Genomic DNA, 16628 nt, shown 5'->3' with positions numbered 1-16628 from the left:
TCAAACACAAAGGTAAAATTGGGAAGATGCGGCTGAGTACATTATGTTAAAGAGACCCTGGGGTGCTGGTTGGCAGTAAGCTCAGTAGAAATCAGCAGTGCTGTGTGGCTGCTAAAGACAGCCAGATCAGAGTTGAGGTTATGTTAACAGAAGGTACACTAGCTGAGTTGATATGGATATGCTGGTCAGGCCTCACCTGGAGGGCCACCTTTGGTCCCTGGTGACCTCAACTGGAGAGAAGTGGGAGATCTTCAGAGTCCTATGCCCAGAGATGAAGAGACAAGCCAGAGGAGGACTGCTGAAGTGGGGAAGAGGTGGGAGGCTCACCAGCTTCCAATGTTTGAAGAGCTGTGGCATAGACGAGGGACGAACAGCCATCCACACCAAGAAGTGATGGAACCCACAGGGAGAGAAACAGACTTCAGAGAAATAAAAGAATGCTATTGGGCAGTGTCGCCCAAAACATCAAATGCGCTATCTCGTGGGGACCTGAGCTCTCTGTCTCTGAGAAACTCAAGACTCCACCTGCTGACCACTCAGTAGAGACTTGTGCCAAAGACTCAGGCAACTTGTAGCTCCAAAGAGGGTCCACTCATATTCCCAGCCTGGCTTGACACCAGCAACTCGAGATTCTTACCTATTTAAAGTTAGAGGCCACCATGCGATGTCTGGGCCTCAAGACTGTTCATCCATGGCTTCAGCAGATTAAACTGTGTGCTGACTCATGGGTCTCAGAAGATCAGGTTTGGTGAGACCCAGGTCCACTGGAGGGATGAACCTGCTCATGCTCACAGAATAGGGGTCCCAGGAGGATGAGGGGTGGGAAGGAAAGCTGCCCTGACTCTCCACTGTCCAGGGAGTGACGGAGCTGGCAGCCCAAGCCTTAATTGATCCCTAACTTGAGGGAGCCCCACATTGGTGTGTGCTGTGAGGGGACACAGAGGAACTTACACTCAGACCTCTCTTTGAGGGGCTCAGGGAGAACTCACCGGGAAGACAGTATTCTGCAGGAGAGGCAACTGTGATGCCGGTAAGAAGACGCAGTGATCCCTAAGTATATCTGGGGGATCAGTCCCAGGACCTCCTGCAAATTCTCAAATGCACAAATGTTCAAGTTCCTTACATAAAATGGTGTAGTGTTTGCCTATAACTACACACATCCTCCTGTATACTTTAAATCATCACTTGATTACCTATAACACCTAATACAACGTAAGTACTATGTAAACAGTTGTTATATTGTATTGTTTAGGGAACAATTACAAGAAAAAAGTCTCTGTACATGTTTAGTATAGATACATTTAAAAATTTAATTTAATTTAATTTTTATTTTTTAGAGACAGGATCTCCTTCTGTCACCTAGGCTAGAGTGCAGTGATGCTATCGTAGTTCATTGCAGCCTTGAGCTCCTGGGCTCAAGCAATCCTCCTGCCTCAGCCTCCCAAGTAGCCAGGACTACAGGTGCATAACACCATACCTGGCTAATTTTTAAAAAAACTTTTTTTTTTTTTTTTTTTTTTTTGGAGAGATAGGGAGAGCCTTGCTATTGTTCTGGCTAGTCTCATAATCCTGGCCTCAAGTGATTCTCTGGCTTCAGCCTCCCAAAACACTGGGTTTACCAGTGTGAGCCACTGTGCTCAGCCTCAGATACATTTATTTTATATTATATTATATTATATTATATTATATTATTTTATTTTTTTGAGACACAGTCACTCTGTCGCCCAGGCTGGAGTGCAGTGGCATGATCTCAGCTCACTGCAAGCTCCACCTTCTGGGTTCATGCCATTCTCCTGCCTCAGCCTCCCAAGTAGCTGGGACTACAGGTGCCCACCACCACGCCCAGCTAATTTTTTGTATTTTTAGTGGAGACGGGGTTTCACTGTTAGCCAGGATGGTCTCGATATCCTAACCTTGTGATCCGCCCGCCTCGGCCTCCCAAAGTGCTGGGATTACAGGCGTGAGTCCCCGCGCCCGGCCCAGATGCATTTTAAAAAAATATTTTCAATCCAAGTTTGGCTGAATCCTCACATGGATTACACAGATACAGAGGGCTGACTATACTTCCCAGGATTATTAAATAAGCTCATTTAATCCTCCTTTAAACACAGTCCTACCTCATCTTACAGTTAAAAAAAAAAGAAAGAAAAAGAAAAGAAAAGGATGCTCAGAAAGGGAAAGGAACTTACACAAAACTCACAACCAAAAAGCAGCCATGCTGGGTTTGAAGCCAAGTATCTGTCTCATTTTCAAACCCACACTCATTCCAAGGTTCTCCAATGCTTCCCTAGTAAAGGGCTGTAGGTTGTGAGTTTCAAATAATCACCACAAGCATCCAGCAACAGAAAGAATGACCTAACGTGGTCCAAAGCAGTGTCTCCAGCTTTAGCATGCAACAGGGTTTTTAACAGCACAGGTTGGCTGGGCGCAGTGGCTCACACCTGTAATCCCAACACTTTGGGAGGCCGAGGTGGGCGGTTCACTTGAGGTCAGGAGTTCAAGACCAGCCTGGTCAATATGGTGAAACCCCGTCTCTACTAAAAATAAAAAAATTAGCCAAGCATGGTGGTGGGGGCCTGTAATCCCAGCTACTTGGGAGGCTGAGGCAGGAGAATCATTTGAAACTGGGTGGCGGAGGTTGCAGTGAGCCGAAATTGCACCACTGCACTCCAGCCTGGGTGACAGAGTGAGTGAGACTCCATTATCTCAAAAAAAAAAAAAGGTTTTTTGGCTAGGCCCCAGCCCAGCAAAAGGTTGACTGAACCTTTTTAGTGGGTCTGGGGTGCAGCCCAAGAATTGTTGCATTCTTAACAAGTTCTAGTGGCACTAATGCCACAGGTCAGGGGCTTTACTTTGAGAATCCCAGCTCTAAAGAGATCAGGAAAGGAATTGGTGTTCCAGCCTCAGAGCCGCAAAGACATAGAGGTACACTGGTAGGATGATCACCTGTTCCCAGGGCAGGAGTCCCGCAAAAGCCAGGCAGCAGAACTGCTGGCCAGTGCTGAAACAGAAGCTTACTTCACTAGAGTCCATCTGGTTGGGAAGATGCTCATTCTAGAAAACCTAGGTTCCTGTACTTTTCACTCTGGGCTCTTCTGGTTCTCCCGGGCTGATGAGTATGTTCTTCCATAGGAAGCCCTGCTTCTTCTGTGGTTGACCACAGTCACCCTCAGCGTTTTCTCCCTGTCTTAGCAGAGGAGCTTCTTTCACCAGACCTTTTGCGGCTGGGCTTCCCAACCTCCTCCTGATGCCAGATGCCCTCCACGAAGCACATCTGAGTTGGGCAGGGTCCCCTCTCAAATCCATATTCATAAATGAGCACAGAATGACCAGGAAGAACCCAATCTGGACCCCACATTTCTCTTAGCTCCATTTAAGATGGTGTTGTTTTGTGCCACCCCATCACCTTGCCGGCTCTGATGAAGCCTGTGTGCAGTTGAACCCCTCAGATCTTTTTCTCAGGACCTCAACCAAATCAGGTCTGTCCCCAACCCTCTCATGAACTTGAGTAATTAATTTCTGCAATCTAAATGCAACTTTCCATCTGCTGCTGTTAGATTTCATTTTGTTAGTTGAAACCCAGCATTCCAGTTCGTTGAGATCATTTTTGAATCTTTATTCTGTCTTTTATTGGAGCTGCCTATCATGGCCTTGTCAACAGATTTGATTTTGCTTACTCCAGTTTCATCCAAGTCATGGATAAAAACGCGAAGCTTCATATTCCAGAATCTCACCTTCCACAAACTGTCTTCTCTTTTAAAATCCCTAATTCTAGGATCATAATTCCCCAAGTCAGACTTCCTATAGTCTAAGGGAGGTCTCCGGGTACATGGTTTCTTTCCTTGGCTATTATAAACACCAGGCGCATGTGGTCACTTTCATCTGATCATCCTATCATATCTTGTCACCTCATTCTGGATCATGGTCAGAATTGAATCAGGATAGTTTCAGTTGCCATTTCTTGACCTTCTCAGTCATGACAATGTTACAGAGGCAAGAATGCAAGAATACATCCAATTCTCCACTTTAAGCAGTATCTGGTTTCCAGTAGAAGTCAAACTGCCTATGCCCTGTCATGACTATAGCATGCCTCCCTGACAGCCTTATATTCCACACTGGGAAAGTAGCACCCAAATTCTTCCAACTGGCTGGAGAAGCTGTAATAGGAATACATCATAACTTGGACCTACTCAGCTGCAAGGCATGCTGGAATCTTGGCAGCTGGTCAGTGAGGAGCAAGAAATGTTTTCTAGCATGGGTTACCTGGATAAAGGAATGATGAGGACATGACCCAGGAAGTAAAAAGGAAAGGGGGGTGTTGATGAACAGCATCCCAACTCTCCTGCTGTTTGTACTGAGAAATGCCCCTCTTCTACTGGAGAAAGACACAGCATATGTCCATGGGATGCTGAGGGAACATTTCTGAACAACTTGTTGACAACAAGCCAAGAGTTAACATCAAGAAGATTGAGAAAAGCGTATGTGGTAGTTAAATGTGTAGGTTCTGTGTTTAAATCCCAGCTCTACTACTTATTAGCTGTGTGACCTTAGGCAAATAATTTTATTTCTCAAGGTTTCAGTTTTCTTATGAGGAAAGTGGAGATAAAAATAATATGTGGGCTGGGCGCAGTAGCTCATGCTTGTAATTCCAGCATTTTGGGAGGCCAAGGGATGTGGGTCGCTTGAGCCCAGGAGTCTGAGACCAGCCTGGGTAGAAACCCCATCTCTACATGAAACACAAAAGTTAGTCAGTCAGGTATGGTGGTGTGTGCATGTGGTCCCAGCTACGCGGGAGGGAGGCTGAGATGGGAGGATGGTATGAGCACAGGAGGGTGAGGCTGCAGTGAGCTGTGATTGCACCACTGCCCTCTGGCCTGGGTGACAGAGTAAGATCCTGTCTTAAATAAATTAATAAATATTTTTTAAATGTGTACATAAGGCACCTGAGGATTAAAAGAGATAATGCACATAAAAAGTTTACCAGGCTGGTGTATAGTAACAGCTCTATAAACCACAGCTGTTTTTACAGAACACTAGCTGGAAGGCACTGAGTGTTACGGTTCAGGGGCTGGAGGTATGACGATGAAAGGGCTGAGCAGGTGAAAGGAGAAACAAGGATGCTGGAGGTGGGGGCAGGAGAGCCTAGGAGTTCCTACGAAGGGAGAGGCAGCATTCTGTGGAACTGATCTGGAGACAGAGCCTCGGACCAAGGCTAGGTCAAGGGATGCTGACCTCAAATCCGGGAGGGGGAAGCAGTCAGCGCGAAGTCTCAGAGGAGAGCAGTGAAAAATGTCTCTAAAACTCTGAATCCAAAAACTTTTTTTTTTTTTTTTTTTTTTTTTTTTTGAGACGGAGTCTGGCTCTGTCGCCCAGGCTGGAGTGCAGTGGCCGGATCTCAACTCACTGCAAGCTCCGCCTCCCAGGTTCACGCCATTCTCCTGCCTCAGCCTCGGGAGTGGCTGGGACTACAGGCGCCCGCCACCTCGCCCGGCTAGTTTTTTTTGTATTTTTTAGTAGAGACGGGGTTTCACCGTGTTAGCCAGGATGGTGTCGATTTCCTGGCCTCGTGATCCACCCGTCTCAGCCTCTCAAAGTGCTGGGATTACAGGCTTGAGCCCCCGCGCCCGGCCCCAGAAACTTTTTATTGCTGTAGGAAGTCAGTCAAAAATGGTCTAAATGGTCCATGTGAAAAGGCATCAATATTCCACTTCTAGAAATCTGTTCTGAGGAAATAATCATTGATAGGCACAAAGATTTATGTGCAAGGATGTTCACTGCAGCATTGTTTATAATAGTGAAAAGTGGTTTACAATTTAAATGTCCAACCCTGGGGGTTTGTTAAATAAATTATGGCGCATCCACATGATGGAATACCAGGCAGCCATTATAAAGCCCATCTTAGTAGGATACTTAGGAAGGGGGAAATTATCACAATATGCTGTTAAATGAAAAGGCTGGTTACAAAGAGTACAATCACAATTTGGTTACATACCTATCTAGACGAAACACACAAAAATATTGAATGAATATTCATTACTTTTATAAATGCTTTTTAAGAAAAAAATGACCAAAAAGAAGTAACCAGACAGGAGCTCTCACAATCAGCTTATAATAGAAAGTCATTAAATTCAGAACACAAACAGTAGCTATGATCTGAATGCCAGGAGCTGTAGCTGGTGCCTATTAGAAAGGACCTGGCTGTTTAGAAGGGTTGAGGGCTAAGAGGTTCTGCATGCCATTGGCGTGAGGCCAGGTAGAGCCTAGAAAAGAAGATTTAGGTCAGTGGCTCTCAACCATGGCTGCCTATTTGAAGCTCAAAAAAAATACCAGTGCCCAGGCTCCCCCGACAGAAATTCTTTCTTAATTAAGGTCTAGGATAGGGCTGTCAAATATATATTTTTTAAAGCTCTGCAGGTGATTTTTACGGAAGTCAGTGAATTACTTGTTGAGCTGGACCAAGCCACTGTTGCCTGTATACAGAGGTAGACTTGAGGCTGCTCACCCCACTTCACAGCTGCCTTCTCTCTGGACAGGGCCTAGGCAGGAAAGTGAGGAAAGTCTCACTCTGGAACGTGGAGAGCTGTTGAAAGGGAGCAGGTGCCCCAAGGCACCTGGTCTATGCAGAAACATTACCCTCAGCCTTGGGGACATTAACAGAAGTGCTCCTTAGACCTTGCCTGTTTGGAGCTTTTACCACGAGGACACTACTCTATACTTAGACTCCTGATGGGACCCAGGGTACCCCTGACGCCAAACACTGAAAGTCCAGGCTCTACAAAAGGGGGAAATCTGCAGGAGCCTGACCCTGCATCAGCCTGAGCTAGTGGGATTTTCCTCTTCTGTCCTGCTTTTGGGCAGAAATACACACCAACCAACAGGGCAATGTGTAAACCTTAAAAGCAGTCTGCTTTGAGTGGATGCGGTCTCTCTCGGAGAGGGCTACTAGTTTCCCCCAGGCGCCTTGAGGGAAGAGAAGCAGAGGGAGCTGGCTACTAGAAACAAAAGTTTGTATTAAATGATAAGATCTCCCCCAGCTTCTCACTACAGATATAGAGTTACTCAAGGCACTGAAAGAAGGGAAAGAAGAGGCCTGAGTTGGGTGCTTCACACACTGGATCCATCCGTCCCTGAATAATTAAGAGTCAACTGCAGCTCTTTTGTATTCTTAACAGTGGGGCTCCTGGGGGGCCTTTGGGATGATGACTAGGGCAGTAGGGAGGGAGTTTTGGCTCAGGTAGTCCAGTGGGGTTGGCAAATAGGGATGGATCTAAATTGTTACCCTGCAAGCCATTTCCCTAAAGTTGCCTCCAAGGGCGGGCTCACATCAGTGCCGGCAAGGAACGGAACTGTGGATAGAACTGCGGTTAATCAGATGGTCAACCGGTAACACACAGCTTTGGAATGCCTTGCATCTACATTTATATGTGTGTGTATATATACATATACATGTATATTTATATGCACATGTATGCCTCAGTATACAGCAGATTTACCTTCCAAATGATGTTTGGCTCAGGCTGAGGCAAACAGGAAAATGCATTCTCTGAAGATGCAGCGACTGGCAGTCGGTCAGATGGGTTAACAACAGGGGGGCTGGATGGTAACTAGAAACTAGCCTGAGACTCACATTCCCCACAAAGAATCCACAGAAAAGTCAATGAGCCACTCCTGGAAAATCAAGAAGCAACTGTAATATCCATTCAAAACCACTGACTTGAGGGCCAGAAAGGGCTTTAGGATTCTTGTGAACACCTCCCATTCACAGATGAAGAACCCAGTGGTTTAGCAGAGGTGCTCAAGCAGAAAAGCCTCCCTCATTTCTAACCCAGCCTCCCCGCTCCATAACTGAAACCTCGAATTTGATCCTCAGGGGACTGGCAGGACAGATGGTCACCAACCATCCTTCACGTACCAACCTTTCCCATCACAGAAGATGCTGGCCAGAGACATTCCTGGTTCGAATGCAAAGATACTCTGATCATATCGACAAGGCTTCAAATTCAAACGAGTTCCACGTGTAAGTCTGATTAAGTCATCCTTATTAAATGCAGATCAATGAGGACAGTGTCATGGAGGGATTCAGCACACACAGCATTGCCTTTAAAGCTTTCGTGTACTCAGGGAAAGCCCGATGGAATCCTTGTCCCTCTATTTCAAGTCAGAGAGAGTGGAGGAGAATCAGCAGACCAACTGCCAAGAAGAGCTCAAGGTTAAACTCTCCTGACCCCAGTCCCTGTCCCAGAGATCCCTCCTTCTGCTTTCTCTATTGTGCCCAGCAGCAAATTGGACAGAAAACCATCTTCGTTTTTTATTCCGCTTTGAAGCCACCAAGTCGAATAATTTCTCACTGGTGAGTCTCCCACTCAAATCAGGACTGAGAGGCCATCATGCAAGGTTTGGGTTTCATCTCTCATGCTCACTAAAACAGAAGGGAAGGGAAGTGGCATGGCAGAGCCACACAACATTCAGCACCCTCCTGTCCCTTTCCTTTCAAAACTCAACTCTCAGCTGGAACTTCTCCCTGCCATTTTCTAGCATTCAAGCTGGTTATAAAGGAAATTTCTTCAGAAGGAAAGTATTGCAGGAGATCCATCTGAAAGAGAATGGCATTCACGAAGATCCTGTTCCAGATTACCCATTAGAGGATTATCTCCTCAGCTAAGGCAGATGTCATCAAATCAAAAGTCACAAAGAGGGGGATTTGCAAAAGTATAGTACGATGCCAGTGAAAAATCCAGGTGTTGTCCACACATGCTATAAATGAAGGGCTCAATTCTGTCAATTCAATGAAATTCCGTTAGTCAAGGCATTTGCTTTGGCCTCTTGCCATACATTAAGTGTTCTCATAAATTTAAGGCCAACTTAGTGATTGCTAAACTCAAATGCAAAGATCTGAATGTAAAGAAAACTCATTCATTAGAAGTAACCATTTCCAGCGCGCGCGCACACACACACACACACACACACACGAAATGAAGACAAACTAGTGATCAAGGTGACTGAATGAGGCAAAAGATGGTCCCCAGAATCCACTGTGGTTTAGACGCTTAAGTATAAATAACACTCCCTCCAAGCATTTGTCATCCCCAGAGCTCCAGATGCCCAGATCTCCAGGAGCCTGGCTTTGCCTCTATCTACACCGTAGGTACAAAGTACATGTTTACTTTTGATGAGTGAGGAATCTGAGGCACAGAGAGGGAACTTGAAACTAGGAAACAGCTAAGGTGATGGAATCCTAGCCCTCTGACCCTCCCTCAAAACCCTGGACTCCAAGTCCTTTGGACAACTCCACATTAGCTGTCAGGTCTCCCAGACAAACCCACAGGGGGAAAAACACCACAGTAAATTCCACCACAGATGTTGAGGCAATGCTGATAATTGTGTACTCTTAGTCATGCTGATTTATCCCATCCTGGGAGATCAGAGGCATATGTTGTTTACTGTTGTATCCACAGCTCCTAGAACAGTGCCTGGCACATAGTAGGTGAGTGAATACAGGAGTTTACTGCCACTGATGGTCTCTTCTACCCTGTACCCAGGCAGTGACAAAGCCAACACTAGAAGATCATAGGAAACTTCTGTCTACTGCCAGGGTATAGGTGATGTGGCACCAGAACTCAGCTCTGGGTTCTTTAAGGCAATAGACATAACAAGGTGACATGCACTTCTAATCAGGGATCTTGTCTTTTTGTCCTCTCTGTCTATTCTACCACCTCAGTCATCAATGAAAGTGGTGAACTGGTTGACTGGTAATGAGTTGCTAACTCAGATCATTGGATATAAGAGGGTGACCAAGACTAAGGACAGGAGTGTCATGGTCAGTGTTCAAATAATTGGACCCAATAGCATCTTCTTCCCAAATATATGTACTCCATCCATAAATGTCTGCTGTTCCTCTACCCCCATGATGGTTCCCATTCCTCTTTTTAGATCCCCACTCAGGGATCAGGGCTTTCTGGATGTTCCTTGGAATCTGCAAACATCCAATGTGAGCTTCTAGTCTTATCTCATCTAACCCTATTGCTACATTAGATGAAACAAAAAGTTATGGTTTAATTTTCTCTTTTTTGTAAAGAATAAAATTGGTTTACACCCACTGGATTCCCAGTGGGAAGGGGGACAGGAGATCTGAATCCAGTCTTGGCTCTGCATGTGGAACCTAATATTGATGGATGCGATGTGCTCAGATTTGAGTAAAACAAGATGGCTCCCTCAAGGAACTTATCATTTCACAGAAGAATCTTAATGGGCCCTGAGAATGAGGGTGAGCCAAGGGCCCAACAGGTCAGAGGTAGAACCAGGCCATGAGATATTTCAATCAATCCTCAAGGTATAGGGAGAAAAGATAACATGTACATTCAAGGCAGATGAGCTCACTTCTTAGAATCTTAATTTCTTACTCTATAGATATAAGGGGTCAGGCTACTTAAAGGCTGTTAATTGATTTTCTTAAGACCATTTCACTTGGCCGGTTTGGCTTTGAACTCCCAATTGCCCATAAGCTGGGCCACTCTAATTGCCTGATCAACACATTGTGATCTTCCTGCCCTCTGTAGGCATTTGAATTTGTGCTTCTCCTGACATGGACAATCTCCAGGGCCTCTTCCAGCTTTGAGTCTCAATAAGAAGTGACCAGTGGAGGGTCTTTCAAACAAGCCAGGAAGTTCACCCTAAGACAAGAAAGTTTCTGGGGCTCCTCAGTCCTAATGGGGAGGTAGCAATCTATAGTTTGGAGCTGGACCTCTCGGCTTCTCTGGTTTTCTAGTCTGGCACTAGAAGTGGTAAAGGAACTTTTTCCCCTCGCTAGTGGGTGTCCTATCTCAGGCCAGAGTCAATAAGCTCAGCTCTCTGGTTGACCTGAGTCATCAAGCTTTCTTTAACCCTTCCTCTCCTAAACCCTTGGGTCATCAGGAACCTTGCTGCCTGTACAGCCACTGCATTTTCCTCTCCATGTTCTCCCTCCCCAAACACGTAGACAAGTGTCTCAGGATCAAACTGGTGAACTTAGTAACCTCTCTAGGCATGGGCTCAGCACTGTACCTCTTTTTATCTACCAGCATTTAGCATGGTGCATTGCACACAGTAGGGGTTTAAACAGTGTTGGATGTCCACAGTGATGATTATGTTCACTACTGTTGGCTTTGGAGGAGGAAGGCTCTGGCATTGGCTGCTTGGAAAAAGAAAAGGGATGGAAGATCTGCCATTCCTTCTCAGACTGGTGGTGATAGGTGTCCACATGGAGAAAAGAGCACCCCCGGAAACCCACACTCACCTACACTCACCTTTCCCAACACAGCACAGCCAGAGGCAGCCCTTCCTCGCGAGTGGTCTACTCACACACCCCAAGGTCAGAACAGTTCTCACCACCCCATGAGTGACCAAGTGGCAAGTTCCCCCGTCTCTCCTATATTTTATTTCCTCCTCCGTTGAAAATCTAGACTTGGGGCAAGGTACTGGCTATTTCTTTCCAAGCTGTTTTTAAATCTGCCCCTCTTTTCCTAACTTGTGAGGTCCAGTTGTAAGGTTCAAGTTCCCCTCTTGCCCCTTCCTCAAGGTCATCTGTCCCGGCTTAGAAAAGGTGAGAGGCCACTGCTGATTGTCAAGAAGAGAACAGGCTTAAAGAGATGAGCGGAAGTGGGAAGTGAGGAGCAAGCGGGCAGGGAGGGCTGTGGAGAGAGGCCCTGCGGCCAAAGTGGGTCGCGGTGCCTGAGAAACGTGGAAGGAGGTAGGATTCACTAGGGGCTGAAGGAAAAAGATGGGGCTAGGGCCAGAGAAGGTAGGATCGTGGTGAGATCTAGATACGCAAGCTTCCAAACCCCCAGTCCCAATTCCACTAGCCAGGAAGGAGTGCACCCCAGGGTAGGCAGCTCTCCCGGCTCCGGCTGCTCCCACCCCGCCCCTCTGCAGAAAGCCTGGGCAGGATCGCAGGGGTGCGGGCAGAATCCAGCGCTCCTCTCTCCTCATCCAGACTCGCGGCCCACTCCCGCCTGGCGCGGTGGGCAGTCGGAACGACCCAAAGACTGGGCTTGGGGTGAGGGGGGAGGAGGGGGTAAGAACGGCGCTGCAGGTGGTCCTCCTCCTTGTTTAAAGTTTGCGGTGGGCAAAGGAGTCGGCTCCGTTGGGCCGGATCCTCTCGAGCCTCGCCTTCTTCCTCCTCCAGTCCCGCGACCCTTCCCTCTCGGCTCCCGCCCCGCGCGGGTCCCCGATCCCCTCTCCCGTCTGCATCCCTCTCTGTGCCCAAGCGCCCCCCGCTCCCTCCCTTCTCGCTGGATCTCCCGCAGGACGTGAGCGGAAAGTGAATGGGCAGCCCCAACCACAAAGACAAATTACCATGAGAAACATAAATCGGGAAATCGCCGCTCGCGTCCCCGCTTCCAGCTGCCGCACCCCTCTCCACCCTCCCAGGGCCCTGAGCCACTGCCCCTGGGGCCTGACGGGCAGAGTTCGTGCTCCGCAGGGCAACAGTGTCCTGGAGGCGGGTCTGGGAAGAATCCGGGCGGCGGCTCCGCAGGCGGTGGCGGTGGAGCGGGGACGTCCCTGAGCGGGAGATTTCACACTCCAGGCGGGCCACGCGTTCCCACGCGCCTCGCCGCCCGCACTCTCCCTCCGAGCTGTTTACTAGCCGGCCCTACCTAAGCCTCCATCTCCTCACCTCTGTCCCTCTGTCCCTCTGTCCCTCAGCCTCACTCGTCCGTCTCCTTCTCCAGGCCTGGGTCCCGGGTCCCCATCGCCGCTGCAGCCCCGATGCGCCGACCACAGCCCGGGCAGGGCCCAGTGCAACCGGGACCCAGAGCTGGCGGGCGGCGGGAACGCGGCAGCGCCAAGGGCTCTTAAGCCGAGGTGGCAGCGGGTGGCGCGGAAGCCAGGGGATCCCCTGTCCTCCCGCCCGCAGCCTCACCTACCTGGCTTCAACTTGCCAGAGCCCAGACCCCTACCTCCCTACCCCGATACCCACCCGAGTTGCTGAAGTTTGCAAGTTGCAGCCCCAACCCGCGCAGGGGAAGCGCCCGGGGCTCCCGGGACTCACCTCCCAGCGACGGGTGCAGGTGCCCGATTCCCCGCGGCTCCCGACTCCCGGGCGGCGCGGAGCGTCGGGGGCGAACCAGGAGAGCTGGCGGCCCGTCTGGGAATAGGGCGGCCGCGCAGGAAAGGCCTCCAGCTCTCAGCGCTCCAGTGCAGTCCCGACCCCGGCCCGCGCCAGCTGCACTCGGGCTCCCAGCAGCCGCTGAACGCGCTGCCGACCCGCCCGGCTCGGCGGAGCTGGGCTCTGGCACCAACCCCCGCGCTCCAACTAGCTCCCGACCCGGCGCGCGGAGAGAGCAGGGAGGAGGAGACCGCGGGAGCAGAAGGAGGGAGGGGGAGGTGGGGGAGGAGTTGCGAGCGAAAGGAGAGAAGGAGGGGAGCGGCAGCGAAAGAGAGGAGGGGGCTGGAGCGGACCTGCCGCGGCGGGCGCTGCACCCGCCAGCCTCGAGGCGCGCGGAGGAGCGCGAGGGGGCGCCCTGCGGCGCGGCCGCTCGGCCGACTCCCGCCCAGGGCCTGCAGAGTGTGGTTACCAGCCAGGTGGGCTGAAGCCCCTTCCCCGGCGGGCATTCCGGCGGCGAGACCTAGGCCCCCGAGCATTTGCCGCCGTTTGCCACATCCCGCCTTGCAGTGCTCGGTCACCCCATCTCGAATGTTACATCTTCGCGGGCCATCGGCGGGACCTGCCCAACCCAACACTCCGGGCCTGAGGAAGCTCCCCCAAATCCCACTCCGGACTCCCACATTCCCCAGCCCCATCAGTTCGGAACGATCTTCCTGCCTGTGGATTTGAAGGGGAAGGGACCTTGTGTAAAACGTGGGAGAGCCGTTATAACCTGCAGTGGCAGAGAGGGAGGCTAGGCTGCTGGGCTGGGCTGGAAAGCCAGAACTGGCCGATTAGGGTTAACCTTGCAAACTGTACGATATTGAGCGAACCTCTCCAAGCCTCAGTTTCCTCAGCTGTAAACTGGGGTTAGTAATACGCACCCTACAGAATTGTGAAGAACGAGTAGGGGATACGGGGAGTAAAATAACATCAGGAACAGTGGGAGGGCAGCCAAGAGATGAGCGATCCGCGGAGGTGCTGGAGCGTTCTCGGCTGAGGACGGAAGGTTTAGCGCAATCAAAACAAGCGAGGCCGAATTGTTTACAAGTTTAAGTGATCTAGTGTTTCTGATGGCTAGAAGGCGGGAGAGAAAGACGCAGGGGGCAAGCTTCAAATCCTAGCTGCCCGGGCTGCAAGAGGGATGGGAAGGGAGCCCTCTGCTGAACAAAAAATATATTTGAAAATTTAAAAAAAGGTGACCTAAGAACGAGTGAGAAAGACAAAGGATCTGAAAAGCTAAAACCAGGAAAGTGTGAATCTAAGAGATAACCAAAGAGAACTATGGAATAAAAATAGATAAGTTGGAGGAAGGAAAATATCAAAAGACTTTCTAGAGTATGCCAAAAATCGGATAATTAGAACAAAGTCTGAGTGAAGCATTTTACATAATAAAATTCTGGGTAAAGGAAACCCCGATAAAGCAGAAGAATTAAGACACTAAGAGCCCCAGAGAAGCACCTCCTCCCTGCCATCCTCCTACCCCTGGACCATGGCAAGAAGCAGTTTGACAGGATAATGGGAAAGAAAGGGTGGTTCTGAATCCAAGAAGGGAGTTTATGAGACACTGTAGAAAGAGAAACAGTGCAAGACCTCAAAGATAGACTTTCTAAGGCAACGGAAATGCTAAAACTCATAATGTGCAGAATGGAGAGAAACTTACAAAGGGAAAACACCTTCTGGACACAAAGGCAGAGACGCAGAGAAGAAAAGGAAGGAAATGGGCATGTGCGGGCATACCAGTCTGGTAGCCCATTCATTTAATATTGGGGTGAAAATCAAGTTGGAAGAGGCAGCACAGGATATTGAGTGAAAATCTATCATGAGCCCTGGACCATTCTTCCAGGTCCCAGGTTGAGATGGGGATAGGTCTCCTGATCCCCACTGTGGAACCTTCCCACTGTTATAAGCGTGCCCCCCTCATTCCCTACAGAGCTGTGGGGAATGTTTTTGTCATCACAAAAAATAGAAGTATGTGCAATATAGACATACCTTTTAATTAACACAAAAAACCTTGAAGCTATTTCATACTGTAGGACCAGGGAACGAACAGGAGAGCTTCCAATTTGTCTGGTTGGGAGAACAGACAAAATGCCTTCTAAGTGGCTCTGTCAGCCACAGCTCTCTCTTGAAAGATAACCAAAATATTCTCCACCCTTCACACATTCTCTCACCTGCTCTCTTGTTTGCTACCATGTTTTGATTGTGTTCTTTCTTTTCTTCCCACTGTCAAGTCAAGGCCCTTCCTGGCTCTCCCTCTCCACGTTGTAAAGTGGAGAGGGGGTTGGGGACTGGCACAGGAAGAGAAGAGAGGAGACCCCAGGCTGGGGACACAGGGAAGGAAATTTTCCTTTTCAGGGGAAGCAGGAGCCAAGATAAGGAGGCACCCAAAGAGACAGACCAAGTAGCAGGGCAGCTAGCAACACTGGGCTAATTAATCCTAATTGCATCCTAAAGTATTGTATTGATTAACAGTGATTACTCAAGAGCTCTCAATACAAGAGAGCTTCAGAAGCCCAACCCTCCGGAAGGGACAGTTTCTTTACTGGCCTGGCTTACCACCTGCTCTTTGGCAAACCCAGCCTGGTTAGAATCTGAATCACTTACTTGGAGCAAAACCTGGAGTGTTGATCCCATCACCGCAGTGTCACAACCAGCTTCTGCCACCTTCCTTAGACCTTTGCAATAACCTATAAGATAATTGTTTCTGTTAGGAGCAATTCTCCTCCTACTGAGAAACATTGTTAATTAAGCAGAATGGAAATATAGTAATTAACAGTGTTATCTCAAGCAAACAAGCTAAAGAGCAGTGAATAAAGGAGGTGAGAAGGAGTTTTTAGGATTCACTCTTGACCTAGAAATTCCAAACCTATATTGAACTAAGGTTCCAAGAGGTTAAGAAATAGGTCCAAATTATCATGCTCAAGGGTGGAACAGCAGAAGAATGGAGACACTAAGAGCCCCAGAGAAGCACCTCCTCCCTGCCGTCCTTCTACCCCTGGACCATGGTAAGAAGCAGTTTGACAGGATAAGCTGGGAGTACAACACTTCTTTCTCCTACCTGAGGGCATTTTCGGGGAGATAAACCTAAAAAATGAATGCAGGCTCTCCCAAGAGGCCATCTGTATGTGTGTGTGTGTGTGTGTGTGTGTGTGTGTGTGTGTACACATGCTTGTGCATAGCCCAGGCACAAACACAAACCTTGTCTTGCAGCAAAAGGCAAACAGCCAGTCATATACTAATAGGAGACAGAGAATTAAAAATAAAAAGTAAGCAAGTATAATGTCCAAATCATTTTCTGGTCCCAGAATTGTCTGCTCATTGTGCCTGGGGATGGCAAAGAAAAAAGAAAATACCCACCCCAGAAGTCATTGTCAATTTGTGAACCAAAAGCATGCTCAGGTCAGAGGAACTGAAGCTTTGCCATTGTCCTGAACTAATGTGAAAGAAGAGATCTTCCTTCCTTCCTTCCCAAACATTTAAGTGTCACTCAGTATGCGAGGCA

At 48.7% G+C, this 16628-nt stretch overlaps 1 protein-coding gene across 1 annotated transcript in view; it reads right to left on the bottom strand.

The window, feature by feature from the left end:
- The window catches only part of SEMA5B (semaphorin 5B), a 120470-nt gene extending 107146 nt beyond the window's left edge, over positions 1-13324 (bottom strand). The window contains exon 1 of the mRNA XM_050781826.1: positions 13028-13324. The gene's annotated coding sequence lies outside the window, so the exon portion shown is untranslated. The remainder of the gene's footprint in view (positions 1-13027) is intronic.
- Positions 13325-16628: the final 3304 nt, after the last annotated feature.

Source organism: Macaca thibetana, chromosome 2 (assembly GCF_024542745.1).
Source record: "Macaca thibetana thibetana isolate TM-01 chromosome 2, ASM2454274v1, whole genome shotgun sequence".
Lineage (NCBI taxonomy): Eukaryota > Metazoa > Chordata > Mammalia > Primates > Cercopithecidae > Macaca > Macaca thibetana.
The sequence above is the reverse complement of the archived record's forward strand: the minus strand, read 5'-3'. Positions and strand labels throughout refer to the sequence as shown.